This window comes from Arvicanthis niloticus, chromosome 7 (assembly GCF_011762505.2).
Source record: "Arvicanthis niloticus isolate mArvNil1 chromosome 7, mArvNil1.pat.X, whole genome shotgun sequence".
NCBI lineage: Eukaryota > Metazoa > Chordata > Mammalia > Rodentia > Muridae > Arvicanthis > Arvicanthis niloticus.
The window spans coordinates 75,726,609-75,735,968 of NC_047664.1; the positions used below are offsets into that span (position 1 = coordinate 75,726,609).

Here is a 9,360-nt window from a genome sequence, read left to right on the forward strand (position 1 = left end):
TGCACACCAGAAGACGGCATCAGATCCTGTAGTGGTTGTGAACCACCATGTGCATGCTGGGCACTGAACTAAGGACCTCTGAGAGAGTGGCCAGTGCTCCTAACCGCTGACCCATCTCTCCAGATCTGTTGTTACTTTTTTTTTTTTTTTTTTTTTTTTGAGTTAAAGACAGATCTTTATTTCAAACTCTGATCCACCAAATTAGCATTTCCCAGAGACCTTTACAGGCTTCACTCTTTTTTGTTTAGGTGCTACCTTTGTGGGGGCCTTGGCAGCAGCCATTGCTGTCTTCTTTGATGCCTGCTTAGCCTTTTTTGCTTCCTTGGCAGCCCTTATAGCCAGCTCTCACTGAGCTTTCCTGACTTCTGGTTTCTGATTCCTCTTGGCCATTATATCAGCAAGAGATGCACCAGTGATGGCTTGCTGGAATTTGACTGCACCGCGGGTTCTTTTCTTTTGAATTTCTTCCGACTGTCCTTTCTTGTGTTTTCTTCTGTAGAGGACAGTCCAGTTTATCTGCCAAGGATCCCCTTTGGAAAGGAATGCGGACTCACATTTTGCATTAAGAAACTAGAAAACCTTCCCGTTGGTCCTGGCGTAGCGCCCGTGTCCCGGGTAGATCTTGTACCCGCTGATACTGCACAGCTCGACCTTCATGGTGATAGATGTCGGCCTGCCGGGGGAAAGATGGCGAAGAGCCAGATCTGTTATTACTTTTAATGTGTTTGTGTGTGTGTGTGTGTGTGTGTGTGTGTGTGTCTGTCTGTCTGTCTGTCTGTCTGTGTATGTGTGTGAGTATATGAATGTGTGTATGTCTCTGTGTGTGTGTCTGTTCAGTCTGTGTGTGCATCTGTGTGTCTGTCTGTTCAGTCTGTCTACGTGTGTGTGTGTCTGTGTGTGTCTGTGTGTTCAGTCTGTCTATGTGTGTGTGTGTGTCTGTGTGTTCAGCCTGTCTATGTGTGTGTGTCTGTGTGTTCAGTCTGTGTGTGTGTGTGTGTGTGTGTGTGTGTGTGTAAGAACAGGCACACATGTGCCGCAGCACACACGTGGGGACCAGGATAACTTTCAGGAGTCAGTGTTCTCCTTCTACTGTGTGGTTCCTAGACATTGATTTCAGATCCTCAAGTGGGTTGAGGATCACCTGCACTCACCTGCTCAGCAGTCTGAAATTGTGCCATTATGACTAAAGTAGCACTGGATCGACATATCATAGAAACTCCAGAACTATGAATTAGGAACTGGGGATGTCACTCAGTCGGTAGAGTGCAGAAAGAAAAAGAAGGGGAAAGGAGAAGGGAGGTGGGGGAATTAACATGACTAGGCCCTAAGTTAGACCTGAAATTTTCCGTGATCTTATGAAACTCAAGATGCTGAGAGTTCTCTTGCTTTGTCTGCTTGGGCTGGGGTGCAGCTCAGTGCTAAAGCACATGCTTGACCCATGACAGGACAGCTCCATCCTCAGCACCAAAACAAGAAAATGAAAACAGCAAAGGCTCTCTCTCTCTCTCTCTCTCTCTCTCTCTCTCTCTCTCTCTCTCTCCCTTGTATCTGGGCATGGGATGGGAGCACTTTCTGTAGAGGCCAGAAAGGGGCACTGGATCTCCTGGAGCTGGAGTTCCAAACAGTTGCAACACACCTAATGTGGGTTCTGGAAAGTAACTAATGTCCTTTGGAAGAGCGGCAAGCATTCTTAACCACTGAGCCATCTCTCCAGCCCCGAGCAAAGGTTTTATGCAGCTACTAACGAAAAGAGCCAAGAGGAAAAGTCAAATGTTCCTCTTTTCAAAACGAGTGATAAGTATTGATTCAGCACCTACTATTTGCAAGACATTTAAAATTCCCTAGTCTTGTTCTCTGTGTCAGTAGAGGTTTTGGAGGCACACATCCCCTTTGGAAATGCAAACGCATTGCATTAGCCAGTTGATGGCGAAATCAAGATGGGGAATCCCAGTTTGGAACAATGTTGTTGCTGGACTCCGGTTACATTGTATTCATCTGGGCTGTGACAGCAAGACAGTCTGGGTATGAAGCATAAGCATCATCTGCCTTGGCAGCCACACCCCACACAGGGATGGTTTCTAGCAGTGAGCAAAGGAAGCTGCCGAGCTATTAGAGCTGCTGAACTCCCAGGAAGATTTCCACAGGCAAAGGAGAAAGAGCGGCGCCTTGTTTCTGCCTGAGTGGATGGTAGAAGGGACAGCAAAGGTAGCGAGATGAGACACAAACCCATCGGTAGGGGCATGGTCTCCTCCCTGCCTGTGAGCCTCTCTGTTTGGCCAAGCTTTTCCATCTTACCCCTGGCTGAGTGGAGAGCAGAGGGTGCCAGAGACTGAGGCAGACGCTCACCGCCACCTCACCAAACCAGCCTTCCTTTCAGCGTCTGTCTCTTCTCCCTTTGGTTTTTTTGATCATCTTGCCCTGGGTTTTGTTCCAGCCACTCTTCTGTTGATAGGCAGCTGGTGATCTGCGTCATCCCAGAGGGTCGTCCATCTCTCCGGCCTTCTTTCACGTTCTCAGGGAAGGGGGGCCTTCCTTAATGACCACCCTTTTAAGATCACCTCCCTGCTGCTTCACAAGACACAGGTATTTGCTTCGTGCTTCCTGCAGCTGTGTTCCAGTTTTAAACTGTCCCTTTGCCCGCAGACTTCCGTCCCTTTGTATTTTTGAAGACACCCAACCTTTCCTATGGAGCTCTGACTTTCAGTGGGTGTCTTTTGGACACAGTCCTTCTGAGTTTCTCTCCTGCCTGCACAGAGTCAGAGAGCTGTTCTGCTTCGCCTGACAGATCAAAGGACATTTTCCCGGGCCTGTTCAGACTTTCTGCCCGGTGTTCATAGGACTACCCAGAGCACAGCTAGATGGCGCTCATGCCCACACATTTCTGAGGAACGCTGTGCCAAGGAAGAAGTTTTCCATTAGTCTCCCATCTTGAGCTTACAGCTTTGGGGGGGAGGGGAACTCGAGCACATGAAATAACTGCAACGAAGCTGTAATGTGTGCATTTTATAATCAAACTGATGCCTAATGAGTCGGATGCAGTTCTAAATCCCCAGTGCCCTGCCACACACACCTCGACCCAAGACACTGATACAGAAAAGGCACTTATAGACTTGGTAAACTTGCCCAAGGCAGAAGGTGGTCAGAGATGGAAGTCAACAGGCATTTAGCACCAAAACCAGACTTAATAGCAAGGGACTGGTGGGAGGATGAGACCAAGAGAGGACACTGAAAGAACAGTTGCACCGCGAGTATTGGGAAGGCACAATACTGACCTTCTACACAAAGCTTTGTTCTGCCTAAAATTATTTCACAGCCATAAACTACTATGTGTATTTCAAATATGCAATAATTTTTCTAAAAGCCCTAAGTATAGCTTGATGGTAAAGCACTGGCCCACTGAGTAAGGTCCATGGTACATGTTCAAATCCCTGAGTTACAACAGTAATAATAGCTGAGTGTGGCAGTGAACACCTTCAATCCCAGCACTCAAGAGTCCAGAGTTCAAGGTCCACTTGGACTATGGAGGGAGACAGTATCTCAAAACAACAATAGCGATAATTTTTATGAGACTGAGTATATAGAACTCAGCTCAACCATGATCAAAGGTGGATCTGGCACACATGGGTCTCGAACTTTATATAGCAAGAGAGGAGAGCTAAGAAAAAGACATCAAAGTAGCAATGTAAGAGTACAAAGTCAAACATGCCCTCAAATTGTTTTGTTTACTTCTCTGCCCAGCTTGTCCTCAAACTCCTGGGCTCCAATGGGCTCTTGTCTCAGCCCCCTAGGTACCAGAGACTACAGCTGTATGTCACTGTGCCCAGCTAGTGGATATTATTTAGACTTAAAATGAAATCACAACAGATTACACCTTTTTTAAAATGTGGTAAGTACCATGGACATAAAATCCTAGAAATTGACATATTAGGTCTGGACTGTCTGATTTTTGTTTGCGTAATTTTTATGTGCATCATTTCTTTCTACGACAACAATTTCACAATATAATTTTCACGGAGCGAAAAGAGAGCAATCTAGGCGTGTTTTTAAATCTATGTTAAAAATAACAAGCAGCGCAATAGTAAGAAAAATGATCTCCTATTGGCTGGAGCAGTACAATCGTTCAATGGAATTACTCTCTATTGATAGTAACTTGGCAATGTGTGTTTTGTCACGTTCACTATCTTTGAATGCCACTTTTTCTGCTATCACCAGATTTCATCAGGAGGTGTAGCAGACATACTGAGAAGACATAAGAAGGTAGTCTGGCCTGCACAAGAACAATACTTCACAATCTATGGATTACACCAGCTGTGTGCTCCACAAACACAAGAATTCCAGTCAATTCTATTTCTGCTTTGATACCCATTTTAAAAGTGTGGTGTGTGATGGTTGTACATATTTGCATGTTAAGCGAACTAGGCCAGATTCAGAAGACAAATATCACTTTTTTTCTCATATGAAGAATTTGCATTAAAAACAGAAAGAATTAAAAACAGAAAGGAAGCAAGCAGGAGGAGGAGAAGATGGGTATAAGCAGTGCAAACTATATACGTGCGTCAGAGCATAATAATGAAGTCCATTCTTTTATATAACTAATATGTGCTAATAAAAATTAAAAAAATAATTTTATGCATCAAATAGTGGATATTTTTCTGAAGATAATTTCCATCCTGACGAGACATCAATGAGAGTTAAGTACTGTGCTTGTAATTTCATACAGTTGATAACCGAAAGAGCATTTGGCTAGTGCTTCTTCTCCGTTCTCTTCTCTGCTCATTTCCAGACTCAAGCTTTGTGGGACACACTGAACTTATAACAGGACCCAAGACTCTCCTGAGGATGCACTGAGCATGAGTGCTGCTGAGTCCACTTCTACCCTCAAAAGATCAGCAACGTTTTTACTCTGAATGAAGGTCAATATGGACAACACATGACGGCCCTGTCGATCTCAAATAAATGAATCTCCAATTCTATTCCCCCTGGCTCCCCTGAAGGCCTCATAGCCTCTCCATCACCCCCTGCCTCCCTAAGGAGTGATGCTAGAGAGGGAACCCAGTGGAAAGAGGTAACATGCCTACTGTATCACAGGTGAAACCTTACTTCTCATTGTTGGTAGACATTTGCAGGTTAGGTGATCACTTATAAAGCCCCTTCTGGAGTCTTGGAGGTTGTTCATAGCCACTGATGGTTCCTGTCATTTGCTCTTCTTGATTGGAATACTCTGGCTGCAGTAAAGGTGACCAATTGCCACATGGCATTGTCTGATAAAACTCCACATAGGAGACAAGCAATGGGCTGGACCATGAGGCGTTGTAAGATCTAGCACACAGAGATTTGTGAAAGGCCAAAGCCACCGTGTTTCTGCAGTCTGCCAAAAAGTAGACATATACGTGTGTATATGGATGTTGAATGTGTTCTCCTGCCAACAAAAACATGTCTCCATCCGTAGCTTAGCCACTACTTCATGTGAGCCAACTACGAGGCATTTACACATCACTGAAGAATGAGAAGGGAACTTTCTTCCTAGCCCCTTCCTCGAAGCCCAATCAGCAGACAGTCATTCCTGAGACTGGAGTGAGCAGAGCCACAGGCATTTGGCACACATGTGTGCACTGCCTGCTTCTTTCCAACCTGCGGTTCCAAGAATCAGACACAGGGGCTGGGAGGGTCAAGAAGTGGTCTGAGACGTATTTGTAGACCAGGAAGTATAACCCCGGAGAAAGGCTGGTCAGCTGGGTGCCTGGAGGAGATCCACACTCCGTTTCCAGCCCCTTTTCTGTTGCATTGAGGAAAGAGAAAGAAATTCCTGCCCCACACTTTCTGGAAGCCTTAAAGTTGATCTTGGCTGTTTCATTGGCTGGTGTCTGACAAGCTCCATTTGATCTTCAGTGTTCTGGATTATCAGAGAAAGTCTCCCCTAGAGTGAAAGGACCTTAGAGGCCACTTGAAGGAACTCCAGGATCAGGCCAGTGTCATTATCAGTCATGGGCCGTCATGGGCACCCATGTAGAGTCACTTAGCCCTCCAGACTTTATCAAGAACATTCTTAGAGACAGAATAACACGGATCCTTAAGGTTCCCAAATGTCCAGACCACTGATGTGTGTGTTTCCCTTTTGATTTCCAGTAAATTTATATCTAACTTATGATAATCTATTGCTTACACAAATTTCACACCAACTCTACATCTCAGCCATGCCGGTTCTACGTGATTAGATACACCAGAGGCTACACCTGTCCACACTTGTCACTAGGCCAGCCTCCTGCTGAAGGAACATCTGTGTGGTCCTGAGCAGGACCTTGAGGGTGTGCAGGTGGAGAGGAGCCACTAAGACTGGCCAGAGTGCATCCCTCTCAGGCTATGGGTTAAAGGTTTAGCTGCCAGCAGTTTCCTGGATCATAATTGTTGCAGCAACACCACTGGTTAACTAGCTCTTACTTTCCTTTTGGGGTGCTCACATGATCCCATGTGATTACTGTTCAGAGGTGGGACTGTAATTTAGTGTTGGAGCATTTGTCTGTAATGTGTGAGACCCTGGGCCATGCCAAATAATGCTACTGTCTCCGAAGAGCTAGATCCTCAATCCCACCTTGGTCTCTCTCCAATTGAGCTTCTTCTCTGAAAGACAAGAGGACATGATCCCCACACTTCCTTGAGGATTCATATTTTCATATTCTTCAGCAGCAAGCACCATTTATTCTCTTGGAATAAGTAAAAAGTTCCCAGATAGAACTCTAAGTGACTTGTTACAATAACAAGTTCAAATAAAATGGAAAAAGTGTTACTTACCAAATTTTATACAAATGCCCCTGTTCTATTAAAATGGCTTCAGTGTTTCCAGTGCGAGAGAGACAGACAGATACATACGTAGGGTGCGAGGGATGAGGTATTGCATGAGCTTCCTCTTCACTTCAAGTTGGCCTAATTCAAACTGTGCCCAAGTAGAACTCAACATTGGGGTCTAAAGGGACAACTGAGCAGTTAAGAGCACTGGCTGTTCTTGCAGAGACCCAAGTCTAACCACGTTACTAAGTGCTGAGATGTAGTGCGTGTTAGCTTCACGCATGCCAGCTAAGTATTGTCACTGAGCTGCACCCCAGCCTTAACTCGATCACCTATGAGCTTGCTATACTGGTCATGTCCAGAAATGTAGCAGTTTGATTTGAGAAAAGGAAGGCTTCTATCAACCTATGTGTGTTGGCAGATAAGATAGAACCCCTAAACTTCGCGGGAGGGGGGTGTTCTAATTAACCTTTTGAACATTAAAAACTCTAAAACAAATACATTTCCCAATGATCCTATGTTAATTCTGTGCCCACCCCAACATATTGACAAGAAATCTGGTTGTCAGTCAGCTACAATCTAAGCAAGTCTGTTGTCTGGCCTAGCCTGTCTATACTACACTACCTCCTCTAGAGTAGAGGGCTACAGGGGCATCGCTGAGCCTCTGGTAGGTTCTTTAAGGCTGTGCCTAGGGTAAAAGTAGAAATGGTTCTTAGCCTACCCGGGTCTTGAATGTTGACTTTTTTTTTTTTCTTTTTGAGGTAGCCCACAAAGCCTGGAACTCACTCTGTAACTCTGACTGCCTCAAACTCAAGGTGTTTCCACCTTCTGGGTGCTGGGATTGGCCATGAGCCACTGTGTCCAGGTTGAGAATGACTCCCCCTCCTCTTCTACCTCCTCCTCCTTCTCTATCTCCTCTTCCTCCTCCTCCTCTTCTTCCTCCTCCTCCTCTTCATCCTCTTCCTCTTCTTCTTCTTTCTCCTCCTCCTCTTCCTCCTCCTCCTCTTCTTCTTCTTCCTCCTCCTCTTCCTCCTCCTCCTCTTTTTCCTCCTCTTCTTCCTCCTCCTCCTCTTCCTCCTCCTCCTTCTTTGTGTATTTGTGTTCCCTGTGTATTGTATGCATAGGTGTTTGCATACGTGTGTAGAGGCCTGGCATGAACATTGGGACCCTTCCTTAATTGCTCTTCACCTTGCTTTCAAAGTCAAAAAGAAGGAAAAAGTGTGACAATCATTATTGCTACAAACCCTATGTACTGTCAAGATCATTAAAAACAACATTCATTCATGCCACCTAAAGCAAAAGCACTTCACCCTGTTTCACGAGTCAGGGTGGCGGGGTAGGGAGGTCAGTTTCGACAGTAAGTGGACTACGTGATATGATACTGAAAATAAGATCCAACATGCCGCTGTCTCTATCACACAGGTCTTTCGTCTCCCTTTCTTCTCCCTGCACCTTCTCTTCCGTGGATCTCCTTCTCCTGCTTGTCTGGCTCAGTCACCTTCCAGTATCATCCTTTCTCATGAGGAATGAAGAATTGAAAGAGCACGAGTGGACTTTGGGAAGGATGTGTTAAGGATGGTTGACAGAGTAGAGAAGACAGATCTGGGGCAGCTCTTGAGGGACCCAAGCTTGGCGCGGACTGGCTGGAGCTTTGAGAGGTGTTGATGGGGGGCTCCTCCAAGAGCCATTTGTAAACATCGGTGCTTCCTGACTGCTTCCCAAGTGCCTTGCCACGATTCTCTGCTGTAAAATGAATTATTTCAAAGATAAATGTAAATAGTGAATTAAACTGGCAGCTCCTGGATCCTCTCTTACCCATTGAGCCACTTCCCCAGCCCCTTACAATTCCTAATCCCTTCTGCTACCCTAGAAAGAAACCGAAGCATGCAAGACATGTTACCATTGTTTTTAGCACACATATAAAATCCCACTGAACTGCAGAAAAAAAGCATTTCCCTGCTGGCCCTCCTCAAACCCTACTGGACGACTCACCAAAAAACAGAGACAGTGCCCTAGAGACACGCACAGGAGCACAGGACACGCTGGCTAACTTAGCCTACCTGGTAACAAGAATTCTCAGGGACCTGGCAAAGTCTCTTCCTGCATTCCTACAGATACCCTCCAGAAACTTCTGCTTTCTAGCTAACATTTTTTTTTTTTTTATCAAAATGAGCTTGGCACTAATGAATCCATTTGTCAAGCAATATATAACTTAAACTTCCTACCTGGTAGATGTCATGCTGATTTTTTTTTCCCCTCTACATTGGGTATAATGATGGGCAAGCGTTTCTGGGTCTCCGTATATGATTTAAGAGGCCAGATTCCTCAGAAGCATGGTGGCGAGCTAAAGAAACGCTCTGCAGACTTGGATGGTGTCCAAGATCTTAACACAGATCTCCCCCTCTTTCTTGGGATGCCATCGTCTTAGAGGAGCTTTGGAATGTGTTAATAATTCTGTAGAGAAATCGTCCAGGATTACCTACTCATGACTAATGAAGCTGTCAACCTCTATTCCTTCCCGCTGTTTAATAAAGTCTCCCAAGGACTAGCTTATGAAGATGGATAGCACCGGAGCGC

At 45.4% G+C, this 9,360-nt stretch overlaps 1 pseudogene; it reads right to left on the minus strand.

Moving 5' to 3' along the window:
- Window positions 1-201: 201 nt before the first annotated feature.
- On the minus strand, window positions 202-692 carry LOC117712417 (large ribosomal subunit protein eL24 pseudogene; annotated as a pseudogene).
- Window positions 693-9,360: the final 8,668 nt, after the last annotated feature.